Source organism: Sciurus carolinensis, chromosome 8 (assembly GCF_902686445.1).
Source record: "Sciurus carolinensis chromosome 8, mSciCar1.2, whole genome shotgun sequence".
In the NCBI taxonomy this organism is placed as follows: domain Eukaryota; kingdom Metazoa; phylum Chordata; class Mammalia; order Rodentia; family Sciuridae; genus Sciurus; species Sciurus carolinensis.
The window spans coordinates 122,408,428-122,417,908 of NC_062220.1; the positions used below are offsets into that span (position 1 = coordinate 122,408,428).

Here is a 9,481-nt window from a genome sequence, read left to right on the forward strand (position 1 = left end):
CACCACCGCCATGATACATTGAAGCATATACATCTTGCAAACACACATAGACACTACCTGTTCCACACAGTACCACATAGAGTAACACGTGCACACAATAATACACTGAAACCATGGACCAACTAAATAAGGAGGTGGATGGGAGATGAATATCCACCTTGCAGCATATCACACTGCATTATATCTACAGAAACACCAAGACAGACAGATGGACAGATACACATGCATAAACTGATGCATAAATGTGCAGAGACAGACACCAAGAAGCACAACCACCACACAGGCAAATAGAAGAAACACAATAACAGATACTTGCAACAGATATCTGCACCCCAGACCCAAGCACAGAGGCAGTCACTCACCCTAATATATACACACTACCAAACACACAGACACATTGAGACAGATACACACAGTGGTAAACTCACAGACAATCCTCCAAACACAGAAGCACTGAGGCAGACTGACAATACTAAAATTCTTCTCAGTTTCGTGCTCCAGAAAAGAATCAGTGGTTAAGAAATCCCCCCATTCTTTGGTGTTCTGAGAAAGGGTTAACCCTGAACCACTGTGCCCACATCTATTCCAAGATTTGCCCTGAATAAAATCATCTCCTTATGTATCTGGTGCATTTCCCTGCAGTTTCAGGGCCTCAATGTGGCCTGTATTGGACTAGCTTTCCAATCCCCCATTTACTTCAGAGACAGTGAAGACTCTGGAAGTCTTCTCAGTGCCACTTTGGCATGGAGATCCAGGGACCCTAAGTGGGTACCACTCCTGGTCTTGTACTTTCAACTCTTGTTCATGGGTAGCACAGCAAGAATTTGATTTGTATTCTTTTTGAGTACTTGTTTGATTTCTGGAGCTGGGTTCTTTTGGTTTTCTGACCAAAAGATCTCTTTAAATGGACTTTAACTGTCTCTGTTGTGTGAGAGATGAGAGAATGTGTGGTTTACTGTTTTGTTTTGTTTTTTTCTTTCTGTGTGCCTATTTTGAGTTTAAATCAACTAAGACTTTGAAGGTGATTTGGAGATGTGGCCAACCAAACAGATGGATCAAGTTAACCTACCTTGAGGTTTAATTTGAATTTATTGGACTGGCTATATTATACACAGGTAAGTCACATGTGACACATACAACAATTGGTTTGGTGTAAAATACAACCTGTTCCTTCAACTATGCTTATGCATAAATTATTGGTGAAGCCTCCTGAGAAGGCAGTGGCATGCCAAGTCTGGGATTAGGAGAGTAGAGATCTGTGGAGCAGAGAGAAAGATAGATGGGATGGGGAAAGAGAAAGAGAAAAATCAAAAGACAAGCAAATGAATACATGAAGATCAGGCCAACATGGAACAGGAGGATGGGGAGAAGAGGGGAAATCAAAGGTATGGGAGAAATCTTTGACAAGAGTACGTGGGATATAGAATCATGGCTAATTATACCTGGGATGAGCCTAGTTGCTGCATGGATGATGGATAAGGGTCATCTTTGAAAGAAGTCATCATAAGGTGAGTCCAGCTGCCGAGTTCACTCACCTGGTTGTTTTCCAAGAAGTTAGTCAGGAATCCTGGGTTCCATCTCCAGCATCTCAAATAAACCAACAAAACCCAATGTGAGCAGGATGAGATCATGGATCTCCCTGGATTTGTAATGACCTTGGATTGAACAACAGACCTTGAGACTTCCAGTGGTCAGGAAATCACAGAAACCTTTGACTGTAGTTGGATAGTGATCATGGGAGTATGGAGGGCAATGGAAGAAGCCACTGTTTTGGTATTATGTTAGGAATGCAAAGGCTTCTGTTTCATACATCCCCACAGGAAATAGACCAGTATTTTTTTAAATTAATGGTCTGATGTATATTTTGAGAGCTGAGGTATGTGCACAGACATTCATTCTAGAGACTCAACAATAGGTATTCCATTTACACTACTGCCCCCTGTGTGATAGGACTCCCTTGTGATTTTAGAAGGGTAAATAGGACCTCACTGAACGCTAAGCAGTCTGCTGGTGAGGTAGAAATGGCCTCATGGTGCCATCTAGAGGTTGTCTGTGGCAACATCTTGAGCTAAAATGTGGGTAAAAGCCCTGCTGAAATAGTCTGTATTGCCCAACTGGGGTTTGCTCAAGAGATGTGGGGGCCTAGGCCCAGGTTATTTTGTAAAGTAGGCATAGTCAGGTAGGAAAAGCCAGAAGGCTGAGGGCAGCATAGGCATGAAATGGGTGCTAAACCTGAGGCAGCAGACATTTACTAATCAATATTGGTCCAATTTGTTGCTGGTGCAACTCAGTGGTAAGGTTTGCCTAGCATACACAAGACCATGGGTTGGATTCCTAACATGCACAAGCACGCATGCATGCACGCGTGTGAACACACACACACACACAAGGCCCAGTGTGAACCTTTTGATGCTTGAGAATTTAACTAAAGTCCAAGGCCCTGAACCTTATGTGGAACAATTGCCCACCCTTCTCTATAAGTGCAGTATAGAACACTCCTATGCTCTATGCAACCATGAGGACAACTGGATCCCATCAAGATTCTACTGGCACAGTTGAAGTAACCAGGGCAACCAGGGAATCATGTATTTTGTCCTTTAGGAGGAGAATGAGATAGGACAGGAAAAGGAAGGAAATTCTGACATGTGCATATTCATTGAACCTAGAGGACATTATGTTAAATGAAAGAAACCAGATGTAAGATGACAAATGCTAAATGATTCCACTTATGTGAAGTCGACTATTTAGAGTAGTCTAATTTGTAGTGATAGAAAGTGAAATTGTGGTTGTCAGGGGCTGGGGGATGGGACTTTCTGTTTAATGGGAACAGAATCTGTTTGGGATGACAAAAAAGTTCTGGAAATAGACAATGGTGAATGTACTTAATGCCACTGAGCTGTGCACTTTAAGTGAATGTAAGCAGAGCTTGTTGAAATAGCAATATATAAAACATCATAAGCAATCACCCCAAAATATTGGTCTATGGAAGACTAATGGCCTTCATCGTTTTGATATGTTAGGGTTGGGACCTTAATGAACTGGGTTAAGGTTGTAGCAACCAACCATGAAATGCCATTTGTTCTTTTACATAAAGAGAAGAAATTGCACAGTTAATAGAAGGAACAGTAGGAATAATCATTCCTCTTAACTCATCTTTTGTAATGGTCTCAATTCTTAAAGTTTCTATCTTAATTTATATTACACCTTATTAATAATTTTAGTGACTTGTATGGTCCTTAGTGTCCCATTTGGCAAAGTCAACAATGTGGAGTAAAGTTTTGCTTTTATTCTAATCAGAGCATTCATCCCAATAATGGGAAGTCTAACAGGAGAGGGAGCCAGAATCACTGGAGTATTCAACAAAGTTGTGACAACAATTAGGCTAAGCAGACTTGTTTGTCTTCAATGTTATGCATGGTAATGCACAGAAACACAGGGAGTTCCTCCCTTAAATTTAGTGGGGTCTGGAGAAAAAGGGTCAATTAAGGCAAAAAGGTTGCTTAGTGTGTGTGGAAACTAATGGACCACTTGTTGTAAGACAACTGTCTTCAGTTGTGTCTGAGCCCTGGCATGTAGTGTCCCATGATGTATAGGGCTGGAGTTCAGTGGAAAGAACAGGGATTCCACACTTTGAGGATTTGGATTGCTCTGTATGTATAATTTATATTAGAGGAGCTTGGAACTCCTTGGGGTCTATAATGGTTAATTTGAATTGTCAACTTGATTGGATTAAGGGATGCTGATGATTAAGAGGCTTCTGAGTGTGTCACTGAGAGTGTGTCTAGGAATGACTGGAGTGTGGGATAGTGAACTGAAGTGGAGACCCTCTCTAAGCATGGGTAGCACTGCCCAACAGGATGGTGACTTGGATGGAATAAAAGGTGGAAGAACAAGGAAGCAGATGCAGGTGCAAGCTCTACTCTTCTTGAACGGGTTCTTGATTGCTGCTTCAATTTTTCTGAGGATATCGAACTCTCACTTCTTCAGTCTTCCAAAGTGAATTCTGCCAGTGATGCTCCAGGGAGTTTCCAGAAGCTGTGGTCTTGGACTAGGGTAGCACTGTGGATCCCTCTTGTTCTGGGGCTTCCGCCTCTTGGACTGTGCAGCTACTATAATTTAAAAAAATATTTTGTTTTAGTTGTAGGTGGACACAATACCTTTATTTTGTTTTTATGTGGTGCTGTGGATCAAACCCAGGGCCTCATGCATGCTAAGTAAGTGCTCTACCACTGAGCCACAACCTCAACCCTAAATCCCCTTTTTCTAATCATACTTCCTGTTGATTCTGTTCCTCTATACAACACTGACTAATACAGGATCTTACTGGAAATCTGATTATTGGGAAATCCCAGATAACTGAGTTGCCAATGCCAGGGCTGGAGGCTGGGGGCATGACCCGGAAGATCTGAAATGTGGCTGTGTTAGTCAGCTTTCTGTCACTATAACAAATATCTGAGATAATCAGTTTACCAAGAGAAAAGATTTATTTTGGCCTATGCTTTTAGAGATTCCAGTTCATGATCAGGTGTACCTGTTGCTTTTAGGTTTCTGATGAGGTGTTGGATGTCAATGGTGGTAGAGGGTGGTAGAGCAAAACCACTAACCTCATGGCCAATGTTCTAAAGAGAGGAAGAGAAAGGGGCTTGGGTCCCACTATTCCCTCTGAGGTCACACCTCCAATAACCTAAAGACCTCCAATTAAGCTCCAGCTCTTAAAGGTTCCACTATTGGCAATAGTGCCTCAAGACCTTTAACACCTGGGCCTTTGGAGGACATAGAAGATCCAAACTATAGCAGGGGCTTTCCTAGGTAGTAGAGTTTTGTGCTCTGGGATGAGAAGACTGGGTTTGGGGACACTCTGAACAATCCATAATTCTAGGCAACCTGGATCCCCACCTCCTTTTGTGGTGCTGTGAATAGAATCCAGTGTCTTATACATGCTAGGCAAGCACTCTACCACTGAGTCACATCCAGTCCAATCTAGGGCTTATTTGATAGCAACCACTGGTCCCAGCTACTTGGCTGCTGAGGAAGGAGAGGTAGGAGGATGGCAAGTTTAATACCAGCCTGGGGAGCATAGTGAGATCTTCTCCAAAAAAAAAAAAAAGGAATGAAAAAGAAAAGAAAGACTAATCACTGAATTAGTCAAAGATAGCTGCAAGGTTGTATCATTTGTATGTTCTCCTCCAAGAAATAAATGTCCAGTGTCTATACGAAGAGTCTTTTTTTCTAGAGCATCTTTCGGTTTGGTCCTTACTTCATTTCTTCTAGTGTACTTTCCCAAATTTATTCATGGATAAATGTAGAGTAGAATTCTGCCAACTAAGGCCCCCAAGCTAGAGCTAGCTTGCTGGCTTGCTGTGTATTTTCATGAACATAGTTTTACACACACACATACGCGCGCGCGCGCGCGCACACACACACACACACACACACACACAAATACACACACAAGTGCCTGCCCATTGCCCATTAGGGGTTCTACTCCTTGTAGTGCTCATCAAAACAATATATTCATAGAACATGCCAGATTGCTTTAAAAATTGGCATCCCTCCTCTAAAGTATCCGTTTGGTGAGGCCCACACTTTAATCTCTGCAGCTAGGGTGGGCAATTTTTAAAGGTATGGACATCCAAGGCAGCAAGGGAAAGTCTGAAGGTTGTAGCCATGAATGTTGTTGTGGGTAGACAGTATGTGCCTGTTTCCAGGAGTCTAGGGGATTCTGTATAATATATTAATACTCTAGGGACCTGAGATATGCTGGCCAATTAGCATGTTAGTAGTATTTGAAGTTAGTTCAGAGCCAGGGTAATGTAGTACAAAAGTCAGCCAGTGCTTTTCTCATGGTCTAATTACTGTTTAATATATTCTGAAATTCTTTTATTTTCCAAGACACATTTAATTTAATATCAAGAGTGTAATACAAAAGGCCCAAATATGATGAAGAAACACATTCCCCCATTAACAGCAAGGACAATGCTCTTTTAACATGTGCTGTGTGAATGGGATGGGGGTTTCATAAAGTTCACTACTGAAAAAAAATAATGCAGTGAGTCTCATCATAGCCAACATCCTTATACAATCTGGTTGTGAAATGAATGTTTATAATGCTTCAAACAGTTTAAACCTGAAGTTTGATACCACACCTTCATGTTTGTACAGTCCTCAGTTAAGATTGTCTACAGTTTTTGCAACCATTCAAAGAACAAACCATTGATGAAACCCACATTGATTTAAGGTTCCATTATGTGATTAAAGAGCCCTAAGCTAAAGGGTTAAATATATGCACTATTTGTGCTGAAATCTATTATTTGATTTTCTCGTGACTATTAAAAGTTGGTTCTCAGCCAAAAACCCTTTAAAGACAAAATCACCTCATTTGAGTTTTGACCCAGAAGTTCAACAACAATCATGAAGTCCACAGTCTTATTGGGAAAACTGATACATAGTGTCTCTAAGTCATTATGCTCAAAGTTAAGAGGGATGCAGAATTCGGTTTTTACATTTTACACGTTCAATTCATGATTTTTAAGTCTCTAGGTTTTTAATCCTCCAAACTGTCTAAAGACACAGCGTGCCACAGACTTAAGACTTCTGTTTCTCCCTCTATTTCCTTCAAACAGAAACATTGCTCAAGTGTCTACATGTTCTAGAAGGGGGATTTTTCAGAGATGACCTCTTCTTTGGAATAGTTCAATGACATCAGGCCTCAGAAGCAAGGGGAAGAGAAAGAGAAAAAAGCTAAAGCACAAGGTTCATCAGGAAAGTTTACATTAGTCATTACAAGCTTCAGGGTATGAGAATGTGGCTTTTTTTTTTTTTTTTTTTTTTTTTTTTCTTCTCAAAAAGTCTGAGTCTTGGTGTGGAAACCTGTACTTGACTGTCCCACCACAGCTTTCTCATAGTGTGACTGTCAGAGAAATCTTGACTAGGGGGTATGATTTGTTTACCTATCAGGCATAAACTTCTAGGCACTCACTTCATTTGGGGCCTGTTCCAGTTTGTCCTAGTCTGTTCCAGTTTGCCTTTCATTTTTTAGGAAAAACAAGTTTATTGCTGGATCTACCATTGTTGATGTCAGTTGGGTAACACTATGCTGCTGGACTTGCTAGAGGTACTGAATTTGAGTAGTACACTCTTGCATCTCTTGTTCCTTCATTGCTAGCCGCATTACAAGGATGTTTCCCTGTGTGCACACTTCCGCTGTTATTGTTTTAGTTTTTCTTCAGACTACCTTAAGCCAGTACATCATTTGAGTTAAGATCTGTGTACTTGCCCCCCAAAGCTTGAACATAAGTTTCATATTGTTTCCATCTAAGAATTAACTCATCTCGTGCCATAACTTTGAAGTCTGTTTCACTCAGTTAAACCTTTTTTGGAAGAGTTTCTTCGTTAGTCATCTTGAATCCGAGGAGTCACCTCCAGGCTGAGGCCACGGCTGGGCCCTGTGGGGACAGGAAAGGCGAGGGGAGGCTGGCCATCCACCTGGTCCAACGGGGCCTGGAGCCATAGTGGAGCAGGGTGCACCCCTGAGCCACGTCCCGGCCCTTCCCTGAGTCCTGCGCGCTCCCGCAGCCTTCTGCGCTCCCGTAGCCTTCTGCGCTCCCGTTTTGAAATTCTGATCTAGACAAATCATAGACTTTGATTTCATTTTCTCTTTCCTTGCTTTGTAGGGCTGGGTTTTATTGTGTGTGGCCTCCTCCAGGGAGTCCCAAATCAACATCGTCATTATTAGGGTCTCCTGTGATAGTCAGTTTTCTGTTGTAGTGACAAAATACCAAAGGAGGAAAGGTTTCTTTTGGTTCAAGGTTTCAAAGATTGCTTGATCCTGTTTCTTTGGGTCTGTGGTGGTATGGTACATGGCAGGGAGCATGTGGTAGAGGGAGACTATTCACATTGCAGTGGCCAGAAAACAAAAGAAAAAGGAGAACAGGGGAAGTGAGAGACAATAGGGGCCAGGGTAAAAATGTCCCCAACAAGGGCACACCACCAATGACCTAACTTCCTCCCCCTAGGCTCCACCACCTAAAGGTTCTAGCACCACCCAATAGCACCACAGGCTGTTGGCAAATTCTTTAGCTTATGGGCCTTTAGGAGACATTTGAGATTCAAACCGTAACACTTCCCATGATGAACCCACCTTTTAGACTTTAGGGTACCACCATCTGTAGCATGTTGATCTGTAACACCACTTAAAGAGGACAAATAATTACTGCCCATCCGATTTACAATTATGCAATTGTGCCATGACATCCTCTGACTCTTTAGGAAGACCCAGGTTTAAACCTTCAGGTCCCCTTTTTAAAAAACTAGACTTTATATTTTAGAGCAGTTTTAGTTCCACAATAAAATTGAGAAGAAAGTACAGAGATTTCCCCCATTCCCCCTGCCTCTGTGTCAGTAAGATTTCCATCACTGTGGCAAAATATCTGAGATAATCAACCCAGTAAGGAAAAAAAGGTTTATTTTGACTCATGAGTTCAGAGGTTTCAGTTCCTGAACAGAGGTTTCAGTTTTGGCCCTGTTGCTTTGTGTTTGTGGTGGCAAAATACATCATGGCAGGAGTCCCTTCATGATGGCCAGGAAGCAGAGAGAGAAAGAGGAAGAGACTGGTGTTCCAATATCCCTTTAAGGGCACACCTTTGATGATCTAACTTCCTTCCATTAGACCCCACCACAGATTCTACCACCTCCCAATATCACTTCAGGCTGGGAACCAAGCCTTCAACACATGGGCCTTTGGAAGACATTCAAGATCCAAATATAACAGTCCCCCACCACATGCATAGCTTTTCCAGTCACAACATCTCCACACAAGAACAGTACATTTTTTACAATAGATGAAACTATTTTGGCACATCGTTATCACCCAGAGTCCACAGTTTATATTAAGGTTTACTCCTGATGTCCTTCCATCCCTCCCTCTCTTCCTCCCTTTCTCTCCCTCTCCCTGCCCTCTCTCTCTTTCTTCACTATTGATTGTTGAACCCAGGGGCACTCTACTACTGAACCACATTCCCAACCCTTTATTATTATATTTTTAACCTAAATTGCCAAGGCTGGCCTTGAACTTGTGATTCTTCTCCCTCAGCCTCCTGAATAGCTGGAATCACAGGAGTGTGCTCCATACCCAGCATGGTGTTGCACACTCTATGGGTTTTGACAGGTATATAATGACAGGTATCTACTGTTATACTACCCACTATCATACAGAGTAATTTTATGTACTAAATATCCCCAGTACTCCACCTATTCATGCTTCCTTCCCCCAACCTGGGCAACCACTGATCTTTTTACTGTCTCCATGAGTTTAGCCTTTTCCAGAAAGTCACAGAGTTGGCATCATACAATATATAGCTTTTTCAGATTGGTTTCTTCCACTTAGTATTATACATTTAAGTTTCTTCTGTGTCTTTTCATGGCTTGGTGGCTCATTTATTTTTAGCAGTGAATAATATTCCATGGTCTGGATATATCACAG

General features: G+C 41.9%; 1 pseudogene; it reads right to left on the reverse strand.

Moving 5' to 3' along the window:
• Positions 1-6,649: 6,649 nt before the first annotated feature.
• On the reverse strand, positions 6,650-7,400 carry LOC124990273 (pre-mRNA-splicing regulator WTAP-like; annotated as a pseudogene).
• Positions 7,401-9,481: the final 2,081 nt, after the last annotated feature.